Source organism: Semicossyphus pulcher, unplaced genomic scaffold (assembly GCF_022749685.1).
Source record: "Semicossyphus pulcher isolate SPU_LCO1_2020_fin unplaced genomic scaffold, fSemPul1.0.p SCAF_15, whole genome shotgun sequence".
Classification (NCBI taxonomy): Eukaryota; Metazoa; Chordata; class Actinopteri; order Labriformes; family Labridae; genus Semicossyphus; species Semicossyphus pulcher.
The window spans coordinates 6,541,190-6,556,990 of NW_027211659.1; positions in this window are offsets into that span (position 1 = coordinate 6,541,190).

The following is a 15,801-nucleotide window of genomic DNA, read 5'->3' on the forward strand; positions in this document are numbered from 1 at the left end:
TGAAGGATTTAGCAGCAGACAGACTTCAATCACTGCAGATTTATAAGTATGAACAAACTCAGTAATATGATTTAACAACATAAAACACAAAATAATTGCACAAGAGTTCACTACCAACTACGTGCACTTTAAGTAGGACAGTTTTTATAATTAAATGTAAAGTTTTAAGATTCACTTTAGGTGCAGTATGTCTGTTTTTGGATGCTGGTAAGTCAGTTTTCTTGGATGCATCATGGAAACAAATGAAAACTAAATAGTTGAATCGATAGAGATATGATCAGTTAAAGGGTGCACAAGTCAGAGCACGTTTGAATTGTATCACATTTTTCACATAACTAAAACGACTCTTTTGTAATGAGATGGAGTCAAATCCATCGAATAAGCAAAAAGTCGATTGGTTATAATCTGTTGTGACTCGTTTGCTTCGTACTTTCATTTCATCTTATATATGAAAAAGGTTAAAACCCATAATATCACTGCTAAAAACTGGACTTTCTGAGCTCCATCAGCTCTCAAGAGGTTCTGACATTAAAGTCGTTCCTGAACTTTGACCTCTTCAGACTTTTTCCTGCACCTTGAAGGTTAGCGGTGATGTTCCTGGAGCCCCGTCTCTGCTTCTACATCAGCTCCAGTACAACAAATAATGTGTTCATTCATCCTGAGTATCTACTTTACACATCATCTCCATCTGCAGGCAATGAATTTAACTTTTTTGGGCTTCTTTTGAAAGCAACAGCGTCCAAAATAATATGGGGAAAGCCCTGTTAATACTGAGATAACAAAGGATCATGAGGAGGAGTTTGAGGACAGTAGCAGAAAGTAACTCGAACGATAGAATAAAAGGATTCTATAGAGCAATATAGCTAATTAGCACCAACGATTCAGTGTGCAAAGTGTGCAGGCAGCAAAGAAGAGAAAGAACAATGTTGATGCATGTTTAAAGACAAATAAAAACAATCTCAGAATTACCAATAAAGTATAAACAATGAAATCACATCATAAGTAATCAAACAAAAGGTCTGACACTGTTTTCAACCATAATAGAAACACTGGACCTGAAATGTAATCAGTGAGTGCATCTTTTAATACAGTGAATCTAAATGTAGTGGTTTTAATATAAACACATTTTTTCCTCAGTAAGTTTCTCAGTATTTGTGATATTTGAATAAAGCTGTGCCAACATTTCTGCAGGTCTTTGCTTTTGTTGCGGCTCAAACTGGATCAGACCACGCCCAGTCCTGCTCAAGTTTCTTTCAAGTGTTAAACTCTTAATATACCGAGGGATGCTGTTGTTTTGTACTCTTAACTTTGATTTTATTCTTCTTTAATCATGAATATTTAACGATATAGAGAAACACTTTTACTAGAAATACTTCAAAGTTTTCAGGAACTTTAACGTAAACTTGGGTGTACTTTTTCCATCCTGGGGATAAAACATAAAAAGCGCGGGGCGGATGGGGTATTGGATACTGTTTTTGGCTCTGTATAGGACTGTTGTTCTTCTGAGCTCATTGTCTCTGATGTATTCCCACTGCATCTCTTTGTTTTTGTTATTGATGAAGACTTTAAATATAGAAGAAAGATGCACTTTGAAACAAAACCTACAGCATTAAAAACAAGACGCTCCGACAACAAGACAACAAATATTCTTATATATGATCGGAACAATCTGGGCCAAAATCATCATAACAAAGGCTGTGTCATCTGAGGATAAACACACGTGTTCATCCCTTGATATTATCAGCTGTAACGCAGAAAGAGTCACTTATTTGTACGTAAGATTCGCAGTTTACAGCTACGAAGAAAAGTTAACCGTGTGCTGTGTACACAACACTGCAGACTTTTTCTTCTGTCCTTTTCTGCCCGACAACAACAGGAGGCGTCGTACCTACGCAGCGTGACCTCTTTTTGACTGTTTTAGGAAAGGGCACGACATGGATGGCATCTATCACTCTGCATGGGACAGAGAGGGAAAGTAACTGTGCCCCTGATTCTCAGCTCCTCACTCACCCCAACTTTTCTTTTAGGTAAGGTGAACGCCAGCGATGTTTCACTTCAGTTCTTCTGATTTACAGGGTACTTGAGCAGTGTAACTGATGCACACAGTTTAGGTTAGTGAATAAAGAAGTACAAATCTGGGAACTTTAAAGAATGACAATGTAGGTGTTTCACAGCTAATGGGAACCTCTTCATATATTTCAGGCATACTACGGTGTGACGGGACGCTGAGTTGGCATTGCGTGCACCCCGTGTACAGAGGCCTCGCAGCATTATGTCACCTCTACTCTGAGCATTTTCTGTTTTACATGTGTGGACATGAACAGGCGTTCAGTTCAATTTTCTTTGTATAGCACATTTGATACAAATGTAAACTCAATGTGCTTTATAGATTAAAACAACAAACAATAAACACAAATAAACATTTCAAAACACATCGATAAAATGACCTTTACAACACACATTTACTTAAAGCACAGGTGTTATGCTCCCTGACCTATCCCTATTACAGCACACACACAGGCTTATACCAGGAGCACACACGGGAACCCAGCCAAGTCCATACACACTAACACACACACACACAAAACAAACGAGACAAAAGCTTTAAGTTTGAGCTTTTCAAAGAACACAAAGCTTCCACAGATCTCAGGTCAGGAGGCAGTTTGTCCCAGAGAACTGCCCCATGGTGACTTAATGCACCTTCACCTGGCATGACATATATGCTGTAGGGATAGCCGGGCCGATTATCAGCGACGATATTCAGCATTTTGATGCATATCGGCATCGGCCCTTTAAAATTTTTTTTTTTTTTTAATCCAACGGTCGATAAGAGATCAATTTAAAACTGGGTTATTTGTGCTCTGATGCATGTGCTTAAAGGCATTTAAACAAAGTTAAGTGTTGGAGTTTGTATTATTCAAAATTTTGACGCCAATATTTTCACTTTTACTGCAAATGAATATCGGCTTCAAATATCGGTTATCGGCCTCCTTGACTACTAATAATCGGTATCGGTATCGGCCCTGAAAACCATATCGGTCTATCTCTAATATGCTGTTTTATTTCTTATTCCAGGTTTTGACTAAATGTAATATACATATTTAACCATCTCCTCCTCTCTCTGTCTAGCCAATATTTTGTTACGCTTTGTAAAAACATTTTTCCCCGAGCATGAAACAAAAAGAAAAAGTGTGATCTCCAGAGAAACACCAAAGTTTTGGTGATCAGTTCTGTCGCATTCAGTGGACAAACTCCAATTTGTTTCACCTGTTTGTGGAACTAAATGAATATGATTTATTTTTACTGTATAGTGCTGTGTGTTTCAGAAGGCTGAGACAGTTTGTGCATGAGGACACTGTTGTTACAAATAGTGCTCATCAAACCAGCATTTACAGCATTAATGATTCCCATGTGTTATCCTGTTATTCCCTAACATCACATCGCCTTCCCCTGTTCCTACCGTCCTTTACTGCTACGCCATTCTCACGTAAATTAGAATATTCTGTACATTATAATCTAAATCTCAACCTCGTATCTAAATGTGTAACTTTAGCGTCCTCCTGCCCTTCAGATAAAATGCCAGAACGCTCTGGAAACATGAGCAAAGAGCTGCTGCAGAAGATAAAATTACCACTCTCCGCTCTTCAAAGATCACTTCGACGCTTAAATGTGACACCGCATTAGAACGGAAGATGATTTACTCCATGCTGTGTGACAGACAGAAGAACATACAGTCGGTGATGTGCAGGTATAAGAGCCCTTCATGTAATGCAGCAGTTACATATGATCTTCACTCGGATTGATCCCATGTACAGTAAGGCGCGACTGCAGGCGAAGCGACTCTCGACTGTACCCGGAGCGCTAATGACTCATAAAGCCTCACTGCCACCTCAACTTGACAAATGGCAAATGTCAGCGGCATATTCTCCTGGTAGGCATAATTTTATTAAGTGCAAATATCACTGTGCTCCTTAGGAGACACTCAAAGGTTAGACCAACAGCTGCAGCAGTTTCATGTGTATTAGCCGGGATTTTTGCAGCGAGTCAGGCTCCCCTGAGTTGATGGACACGACCAGTCAAGCATGAGGAGGGATGCTCTAACTAAATGCAATAAGGAGAAGCTCAGGCTAAGATCATGTTTATTTAAAAGCCTGGGACAATAACCCTAATGGAGGACAGTAAGGTAAAGGGGAGGAGGGGGAAACAGGAAGGGAGAGAGCGAGAAAATAAGAGACTGGTGGCGGATCATTTTTTCCCATTTATTGGCTGTGGTAATTTGTTGACTCACTCATCCATGCAGGGTCTTTATGTTTAATGCAGGCCTCCAGAGGGGGAAAAGGAGGGGAGAGAGGGGGCGGTTAGGAAATGGAAAGACAGGCAATAGGGGGTTAGGGGGGTACCCTGAGAGATTAGCCTCCACCTCACAGTGTGAGAGACGGAGGTGGATGAATATCAACCCCTTAAAGTGGGCCTCAGATGCTAATGGGGGCTTCATATTGGCCCGAGTCTGCTCGATACACCTGCCAAATAATTGATGGGAAAAATTAATGTTTGGTTTGACCTTACAGATGGTGCTCAGGAGTAAAAAAAAACATATAATATATACAATATAACATCGTGTAAAATATATAACTACAGATTACAAAAATGCACCCATTGACCCATAATGAACTCTCTCAACTCCCAGTTCAATGTCATCCAGCTGTCAGAAGCTCGTCTGCTCTTTGACGTGTGCGTTGGTCTGACACCCATCATCCTCGCCCAGCTGTTACCGGCCTGCCCGCCCTGACCTGGCCCCTCCAAAGGGTCACACCCATGTGGTCAAACATTGGTGGCCCACTGCTGGCAACGGCTCCCCGTGAGTCCCGTTCACAGAGAGGGTAACCGCTGTCTGTTCTACTTAGGGACCTGAACGCATCAACCTGTCCTTAACAACTCCTGACGAAGACTGAAGCCTGTGACGGGTCATATTTTGAGTGTTTTTCAGTCACACTGTGAGGTTTCATGGTAAATAAGTGTTAAAATAAGTTGTTTTCACGAAACTTTTTGGCATGTTATCACACCTACTTCCAAAAGATGTCTGTTGAAAGTAAAGAGAAGCACAACTTAGCAGGATGTTGGCATGTGACGGCCTGGACAGAGGAGTTTATGCCTTAAGGTTTAATATCACGCTGTGGCAAGGTATGTGGACGAATCCCACGAACCAAATCAGGGATAAAGTTCAATGAGTGTTTAAAAAATTCAAGAGCAAGAACTTTGAGATGCAGAAACTTGCATGTCAGAAAACACATCTCTGCAAGTGTGAGTGCTGCGTCTGTGACGTCCACGGTTGGCTCCGGTTGTAACTCTTGATTTGACGGTCGCTTTCCTTTTCAGACTGTTTGCTTCATCTGAGCGTCGAGTTTGTTTCTTTTTCTTTGGATTTTCACTTATTTTTGAAGTTGTATCTGTAGTCATCCATCTTTTCTTTGTTTGTTCAGCCATAGTAGATTACTGTTTACTCGCAACACTTGCAGAGACCAGAAAAGCAGCCGATTAGCTCCGCCTACCCTCTCTGGCAGACCAACCACTGCTGGCTGATGGAAAACGCGTCACTAACTGGGCGCCGCTTGGGATTTGTGAAGTCGCCACAGACACCCAGTCCGTAATACTGCAAATGTAAAGGCTTTCATCAGTGGGCCATAGGCTCAATCACCATTGTGTTACCTCATTACGCGATAGATAGAGACTTAACAGACATTTATTTAAATAATGTTTTTAAATTTGTCTTAAAAATGTTAGATAAAACAATATTCTCAATGACTATATTCAAAATCACAAGAAAACTCCAAGGCACCCTGTGTTTGCCTTTTCATTGTTCAAAACAAGAGTGCCTTTGCGTTTTCTTGTGATACACGATGTTGTGGAATCTCGCAACTCAGGTTAACTCTTCATTTGAAGGAAGATTCCAGGGAGAGGTCGAAGTCTTAAGCTGAAATAGTTATTGTAGCTTTGCCAAAGAGGAAGTGATTTTCTGCATGAAGTCACATCTACTCTGAAGATTCTCCTCTCATGCTCAATTATTTAACTCAGTTTGCTGGATGTGCAAACGTTACCTTGAGACAGTATGTGTGGCTGTCTTGTGCACGTCTCTGACTTCCTTGAGAACAGAGCTTCACTTACACTAAGAAGGTTACAGAACACCAGATAATGGTCCAACATGAGGCTGAAATTGTGGAGCAGGGTCACAGAGGTGTAGCTCTGTCTGAAGTTCATCGAATTGCTCTTTTTGAGTTCTTCTATCTTTACAATGTTTAAAAACGATGCTTCCCTGTAGTCTCGGTGAATGGAGATCACGGTTCAAGGCCTTTGGAAAGTACACGCTTTTGAGCAGAGACGTTTTCAGTCGCCCTAACCAAAACCCAAACCCAATTTACTGATGTCAAACTGGTAAAAGGAATTTAGACTTTCTGAAGTGGCAAAAGGTCTAATAGTTGTGATGTGGAGAGCCAATGGTCTGGGCCTCTAATTCCCTTCCTTTAAATTTAATGAGTACAACAACTATACAAGAGAGTTAAGCATTAATGTACATAACTGAGCGCTTACCTTTGAATATACGTTCTTAATCAGCGAGCACACATTCAGTAAAAGCACGATGTAATTGGTTTCACTGCTGTCTCTTCACCTCCCATCATATTAACCTTATAACAAAGACGAGATCAACATTTAACTCTCTTTGCGTGACTTTCACCTATATTTAGTCGTCTTTGCTGATTTAATACTGCTTGATATGTTCGCCAGAGATGTGACATCGCTACATTAGAGCATCTCTCGGGTATAGAACGATATAAATAAAAGCCTGGAGCTACCTCCAGCTATAACACCGATGTTCATCTCATAAAGGAACCAGCGGACTGTTCCATACACCCTGCTGCCTGAAATAGCATGCACGATGTACACGACGTGCAAAACATCTGCGTCCCTCTATGAACCTTTCCCCAGTGTTTGGTGAAATCTGCCTCCAGAGCATGATACACACACACGCGCACAGCTGCATACGCATGCCGGAGATGTTCTCCTAATACGCTGCTAAAGTGTGTGTGAGCTCCTTAGGGTGTGTTTGTGTCTGCTGTATGAGTGTGTGTGCAAGTCCCCAGCTTCTTCCCCCAGTATCACTCCTCTGCACTCTCTCTCCACCAGCGCTGTCGTGAGATAATGTGACAGGCTGTCAATCAAACCGGGGCCTGGGGTGCCGGGGCAACGAGAGGGTTTTTTGGCGGAACATTTTTGTGAGCAACACCAGGGAGAAGGCAACAGCAGGGACCGCGGCACAGAAAAAAATCAACCTCGCCACTGCCAGGTCTCACACATTTTTTTACTATCCGCCTCTGGCCACTCGATTCATCCGACCATCCTTCTGGTCTGAATTCTGACCCCTGTAAGAGAGAGCCCCGTGGGGGTCACAAGGAGACAAAATGTTCTGCCGTCCCCGAAGACAATCCGCCCCGGAGTCTGGAGAATGATCTGAGTATCCATCCCGTCCTCAGGCCCAGGGGACAACGCTGTACAGTAGGCTGGCTGGGTGCTGCCACTCTCCCACTCTGAGCACTGATGTGTTATGAAGGCTCCGTCACTTGGGGAGGCAGGGCCGCAGACACCTGTGGAGGAAGTTGGTAAATTGATGGAAGTGGACAGGACTTAATCTCTGTCTGTGTCTGGAGAGGAGTTTTGACGACTGCAGGTGTTGGAGAGTTCTGAAAGTTATTCAATGTCTTGAGTTTAACTTAAAAGTAACTAGAAACTTATATTAAGGCAGGCGGCATGGTGGTGCAGTGGTGAGCGCTGTTGCCTCACATCTAAAAGGTTCCTGGTTTCGAATTCCGGTTTGGAGGAGGTGGGCCTTTTTGTGCAGAGTTCGCATGTTCTCCCTGTGCATGCGTGGGTTCTCTTCGGGTACTCCTGCGTCCTCCCACAGTCCAAAGACATGCTCGTTAGGTTCATTGGTGAGTCTTAAATTGCCCGTAGATGTGAGTTTGAAAGGTTGTCTGTCTCTGTGTGTCAGCCCTGTGATTGGCTGGTGACCAGTCCCGGGTGTACCCTGCCTCTCGCCCAATGACAGCTCGGATAGGCTACCGCCCCAACGTGACCCTGAACAGGATAAGCAGGATGGATGGATTGTTGGGTATGTTAATGCTTGGTGTAGAGATGCACGACACGTTATCTGCAGATTATGGCTTAAAAATTACATATCGGCATCGGCAGATATGTCGCTTTTCTGCCGATGTTTTCCGCCGATAAAACGACACTTGCTCGATGATTCCCTAAAAAAGCTTGACATAATGCTGCAACAATAACTCGGCTCGAGTGTGCGTGCGCACTGCCTGCGCAAAGTTATCAGCAATATAAATAAAGACCAAAAAGTCACAGAAACTCGAGCCAATGAATAGAAGGACAACTTTCACAACTCTTAACAAGCTAACAGTTAGCTCACATTCTCGTCATTTTACCGGACTTAACATCAAACACGCCGAAAATACACTCACAGCCAGAGCCGACGCTAACAGAGTGTAACATAAACATCAGTGCAAAACTATCTTACATATTCATGGACGCACACACAATAAAAAGAGTCCGCCTGCGATCGCTGATGTCTCCGTAGTAGGTGCAGTAAACAAGTACGGGCATGTCCACCTCACTGTTGTGTTTCGGGGGGGATGCTGCATTCAGGTGCGCTCAGACATGTGACCTTTTGTACAACGTCTCTTCCGTCAAGCTGAAGAAGGGTGCAAGATGTGTGCAATATGGCAGTTTTTGGCCACTACAATAAGAGTAGGCATGATATCAACTCCACTACAGGGGAGATTTAATGTTCTCTGCAATCAGGTGGGAAAAACTTGTGGAAAAATATATTGGTATCGAAAACGGCAAATGGGCAAAAAATCCAATATCGTGCATCCCTAGCTAGGTGTGTTTTGAAGACAGCACCTGAGCCCCGGTACTGATATTACTTCTCACTTTGCCAAGTCAAATTTTCCGTACATTATTTCCACGCTACTCAATGTTACCTTTACTAACATGAGCTTCCAAAAAGTGTGGTCGTGCCCTACAAAATAATACAGCCACGCATGCTTTAGTTTTATGGGTGTGATTACTCCTGCACACACCTGCAGTTCTGTCTGAAGTCACATTTTCAGAGCCAGCATGCATCGTCCCCAAACAATATGGATGTGACATTATACTCCGAGATACAGAATAATCTTAGCAGGAGTGCAGTCAGCACAAACGTGTGGCTATGCCATCACAGCAGAATGTAAATGCGATTAAGAAGAGCTTCCTGCCTGCAGAGGTTCTCGGTGGTGACTCTTTGACGGACCCCGGTTTCCAGGGTGCTCATCTTGATGTGGAAGCCCTTATCATAGAGGATCACCATCCCACCTGGTTGTTCTTAAGCCTCATGGAGAGAACAAAAGAGTCCTTCACCACCAGCCACACACACGCACACACAGGCTGAATTCAATGTAAAGAAAGCTGTATGTGTTTAAATGTAAGGAGGCTATGATGGATATTGGAGCTGCATGGCATGTGGTTTATTATGGATAATGAGCTTCCTACTAGCGCAACCATTTGTTCTCTTATCTTTTAAGCGCAAGTAATGGACCCCAATGCAATCCACACCTTTGACATTTTTCCAGCATCCTGAAATTCGCAATTTTCTAATCATGTACATTTATAATTAAAAGAATCAAAGTAATATAATCTGCATCATTCCCAGCAGAAAGCACCTTCTCACTTTTAAAGGAGATCTGACTTATATCCAAAAGGCAAAACTCCAAGACAGCCGTTTGAAGACTGTAAAATACATCTTCTTTTCTTGCTGAAAGCGGATTATTTAGAATAAAAGAAACTGCACTGACCAGGAATAAAGTTATCTGTGACACATTGACAGCCTAATGAAGCTGCAAACTTTTCAGCAGAAAATCACTTTAAGTTTGTCGCACATTTTCTGTAAGAGCAAATTTACTTTGTCTCACTCTAAAATGCTTACTTTGCACTTATGCACAATCATTATAATGTGTCACCTCATCGCTTTTTTCTTCTGTAGACAATGGATATTAGCGGCCATCTTAGCTCTTTAAGCGATACTTTCTTTGCTCCTGCCTGCTGCGTTTCCCCCTCATTAATGCAAGCTTTTCTCCATCGCCAGCCTCAGCGGAGGGACTCTCCTCATGCAGGCCACACAACTCTGACAAGGATGAAATTACTGTTAGCTCTCACACCTAATTAAAGTGTAGATGGCTCCCTTTCAGTGGAGTTGACGGTATTGATGTCATTCTTTTTTACAAGACAAGGCTTTGACTGGAAGTCGCCGCTCTTTTGGTCGCTGGATGGATCCTGAACACGGCGCTTTTTGAGGATGTGTCTCAGACCGTCCTCCAGCTGCATCTGTCAGAAAAACCTCCAGCTGTTTTCCACTCATCTGCAGAGACCACACATTGTTTGTTATTAGGCTACTACTGTGTAGCAATCATAGTGTTTCTATTACAATCATTAGATGATACCTTCAGAAGCAATAAGTTGAGCAAGAAGTTTCTCGTCAAGCATGTTTGTCCGTTGCACTCATTAATTTAACTGTTCGTTGTGTAGTCCTGCAGATTCAAGTTAAAAGGCCGGTTCGCCCGATTTTCAACCTCACTCCTATCGTGCTATTATGTGGAGCTAATGCCATTATGGTAGTAAAGTGCCTTTAGAGTCCGCTATCCGCTTCTCCAACGGGCCCTGGAAAACCTCCACCAGATGACGCATTTTACGTAGTCTGGCAGAGGTTTTCCAGGGCCCGTTGGAGATGCCAGGGAACTTGCTAAACTCCATCTCGGACACCCGCCTTTGATGTCCGAAGATTTTTTAGACAGCGGTATATTCACGCCGTATTTCCGATTCTGTACCGCTCTGAGTCGTTGCCTGCAGCGAAACGGTAGTATTTCACTTCAGCGTCTCTCGCTAGGCCATTCCTTTCAGAGGGAGGGGTGCAATGCACGCTGGGTGTTGTAGGAATGTAGAATGGGCGAAACCACAAGCTGTAACTTTTTCCACAGCCGACGCCAATTTTAAATATTATTGCTTCTATCGATTACAGAGAACACCAGCTTTGACTGACAGTGACTTTTTCCAGGGGCAAATTTCTCCCTCTAAACTTTAAGAAAGTTGCAGTTTACGAAATGCAGACTCAGTTGCCTGAAAAGTGTGGTTGGATGTGCACACTATATCACTAACAGAAAGAAAAGAATATATATACAGTATTTCTTTTTTAAATTTAAGAGAGGCAACAGCTTTTTAAAACAGTACCAGTCAGTCCCCGATGTATGCTCAGCCAGACTCTACAAGTTTTCATTTGGCTGGAAGTTGTTTTTTTGAAATCCTTCGGTGGGCTTGTTATATAAATGAATTTTCACTGTCTGCGAGAACATGTTGTATTTTTCCAAGCGGCTGAACAAAAAGAAATGAGAGTGAACTGAAGAGAAACTGAATACCGTCAGCTGAGAAAAGAACACTCTGGGATATAAGAGAGGAAGGACGGGTATAAATAGGATCCTTGATAAAAGTCAGATTTGTGCAAGTATCTGTGTCTATGCCTTTCGTACATGTGTCTGTGTGTGGGCTTGCGCGTGCTGCATAAGTGAGTGACAAAAGGTGAGCAAATTAGCAGTTCTTACATGCAGGTTGGCAGGGGGAGCTTTAGAAGAGCCTTGAACATCAGCAGCTCCTGATGAAGAGCTTGGAAGTGCTTGAAACAGCGTTTGATTTTCCACGTGAAGTCCCCGTGGCTCAGCTCAATCGTGTAGACATTTGGATTCAGCACCTTTGAGGTGAACATTTCAAAAGGAGATGGTTCAGCTCCACCGCATCAATAGTCACTTACAAGAACTTTACAGGAGATGAAACACGTATAACGATACGATACTGTCTTTAAGGATAAGTTTGGGGATTGGGATAATAAGAAACTTTTGATCAGAAAAGGTGAGGCTTACAGTTTTAGCAGAATAATGAGTGAAAAGCGCCTTTTAAAGAGGTTCAGACGGGGCATGTGACAAGCAATGACTCAGACATGGTTTACAGTCAATTATATCTCACTCACCTTTGTTGTAGATGTCTGTTCCACCTCTGTCACCCAGACAAAAATAGGAACGTTTTTCAAAACCCTTTGGAGTCCAGTGACTTTAATGGGGGAAGTTGTAGACAAGGAACGGTTCTTGCAGAGACAACAGCAGGATGAGGAATATATTTCCTAACAGACTTTGTAAGACCATGTAACAGACTTATGTCCATTGCAAATATGCCCTTCCATCAGCATGGCTCTATCTTCGCTCTGTGTTTTTAAAGTCTTTGCAAAGGACGATATGGTTGATGGATCACAGCAATTTCCATGCCAGCAGTGCATGAGCCGAGATTGCCAGAGAAGAGTTTAAGTGCTCCAGGACACAGGTACTCTGCTGACTCACACACAACACAACAAATCTACATACAAATTATATCATACAGCTTCCATTCACCATATTCAAACAGCAGCCAGTTTCCTCTGACCTTCACGCTGAGGGTGAGAAGCTCAACCACTGTTATGATTTTGTACTGCTGTGGGCGAGGTTGCAAGCAAAGATGTAGGGGTTAACATTCAATTCAATACTTTGCAGTTAAAAAAGAGAAGACGAATGGATAGCGAAAATACATCAAGCCATATTTCAAACTAAAACATATTTAATAACCCTTTAGCAACCATTAGACAGGAACTAAAGTTAGCATTTGACCATTACCTAGCTAACATTACCATTAGCTTGTAAGCCTTTCCACAGACAACATCTAACATTTAAATACTTAAGAGCTAACAATGCCATTTGCTAGGAATTTTAGCTTGAACTCATCTAATATTAGCATTCAACTACTCCCTAGCTAACATAACCTTTAGCCTTTAAGCCTTTCCTCAGAAAAACATCTAATGTTAGCCTTTAACCTCTGTTATCCTTTAACCTCTACCTAGGTTCATTACCGTTAGCTTGTAAGCCTTTCCACAGACAACATCTAACATTTAAATACTTAAGAGCTAACAATGCCATTTGCTAGGAATTTTAGCTTGAACTCATCTAATATTAGCATTCAACCACTCCCTAGCTAACATAACCTTTAGCTTTTAAGCCTTTCCTCAGAAAAACATCTAACGTTAGCCTTTAACCTCTACCTAGTTACATTACCGTTAGCTTGTAACTAACATCTAACACTAAAAACCACCTAGCTAACAATGACATTTGCTAACAATTTTAGCTTTAATTCAGACAGCATCTAGCATTCAACTCCCTAGCTAACATACTTTAGCTTTTAAGCCCTTCCTCTGAAAAACATCTAATGTTAGCTTTCAGTTGCTAGCTAGCTAACATTGCTGTTTGACCTTTACAAGAGTTTAGTCAGACTTTTAGAAATGATTTACTCCTTTCCTGTTTTATTGAGAATTCTAAAAGGTAATGTTAGCTAGAAAGTGGTTGAACACTAACGTTAGCTGTTGTCTATCTGTTGTTTTACCTTGAAAAATGATGTCCTAACATCATATCAGATTAATATTGTTATTAGCCTTCTCAATATGTTATTCTTGAACTGGTGTTCCCTGGGATGGACAATGGATTTTAAACATCCTGTTTTCTTTATAATTAAAATAATCTGCAAAGTAACAGTACATATAACTATGTCAACATTACACCCAGTTCATGGTAGAAGGATATTTAAAAGTTAACTTAGTTTGACTCTTATTATATCGAGGCAAAAGTCAACTTTTAAAACAATTCTTTACATTGGGTAAAACGAGGTCTGAAGGGGATAAACACGCATTAGCCTGGGAGATTTTTTTTCCCTGGTGCAGAAATAATTCTAGTACGTCTATTTTTACCAGATATGCAGCCTTAAAAAACATGTAATATATTCCAGCACAAAGCATGTTTAACAAATATAAACTTTGCCCGTCATTAGTAAACATGTTCTTTAATAAACAAGGCTTTGGAGAATATCATTGTATATCACCCACTGTGATCAGAGAGAAAAGAAAACTGTGCCGACTGTGATTAACAGTTAATGATGCAAAAAGACATGCAGGCTGCATCCTTCATCTCAGAACATTGCGTGATGCTCAGCCATTTCTTCACTTTCACGCCATTTGACCCTGACCTTTCCTTTCTGCTGTGACTCTATGTCAGACTGCACACAATCAATGTCTGTCACCTTCTGCGTGAGCACAGAAACAGTGGACCCACCCTGACAGGGTCTCCTCTGGCAGGCCTGTCTCCCTGCATTTGGGCCACTGGATCTTCTATTGGTGGTACTGGGGACATCCTCCCTCATTATCTCCTCCCGCCCCGCCCTGCCAGGGCCTCTGAAAGTGATGCTAATAACATGAATTCCAACTGACTGACATGGGTGAAGAACCAGGAGATGAAATCCATACTTCATGCATTTTGCATGGAGTGGTAATTAGGCATTTTCGGGGGTACTAAATGCTTCTGCCAAAGTATCCATGTTCCTGGTGAGACAGGAAAAAGTCTGTTGGAAGCTTGTAATATCAAGGCCGGATGTAAAAAGTGAGAAAATCCAGAATTATGTGAGTGCTCTGAACCGATTTGAACATTTTCAGGTCAAGAACCAGCAATTCTTCAGACCTTGAAGCTTCACAAAGCTGGTAGCATCCATAAAATTGTATCTGACCGTGCAGATACCAAGGCTTATGTTTTGCAGCTTGGCCTTAATTATGTGTGCTTTCTTGCTGAATAAGTGTCTGCTTCTCTAACCAACCCTGAGACCCATTTTAAAGGTCTGAGAATGTGCCCTTGACAATCTTTCCCCCCTTGTCGCCCTGGGCCCCTGGCTCTGGCCATTAGGGAGATTCCTCGTCTTCCCCTAAGCAATGACAGGTGAAGTGGAGCACAAAATCCCAAAGCCTGCAATGGGCCTCTCCACATGCTCAGAGCCTCTAATTCTTAAAGACACTCATCTTTCTATTATTGCTTTTTTCCCCCTGCGTAAATATCTTATGACAGACAACAGATTACCAGCATTTGACACGATAGCCGCACTGTCCATGACAGAGAAGTACAGTATGTATGTACACCATGCTGTTAATCCAAGGCAACACAACAGACACTTAAAGGTCAGGTAGTGCCATTGCAAGATGGAGAGCGCACACCAAGGTTTTCAATCCTCCAACGTTAAAGGAAAGGTTTTTCATTGGTGTACTTTTTCCACACATTTTTTATGAAATTAAGATTGAGCTTGAAAAACGCCTCCCTGCTCTGCACACCTTGTGAATTTCATGTGATGCTCAGATCTTCTAAGAACTTATCTAACTATATAATCATGATTCAAAAGGCCAACCTTAGACCCTCCATCGCTGCTGTCTGTTTCTTATAAAGCTGGTGTCTAACAAGCTTTTTATAAGACTAAATTAAACATATTCCTATAGAACTATCACCATGATAACTTCTCATGCCATAGTTGCACAGATTAACAAGAATATATCTCTACATCTATCATTAGGAACATAAATCTTTTAATTTCAAAACTTTTATATTTTAAGAATGCAAAGATTTTAATTAAGATATCCATGGATATTATGGGGAGTACATGATGCTGCACGTCCTCCAACAACTACTGAAGGCAGGACTGATTGGAAATGTTTGCACAGGTCTCTGATCTCATGCATCAGCAGTTCTGTAACAGGGGAACCTGGACAATCGACGAAAGGATTTAAGTTTTTTGTCTGAGGCCGAGCCAGCGATAGGTCGGCTATAGGAA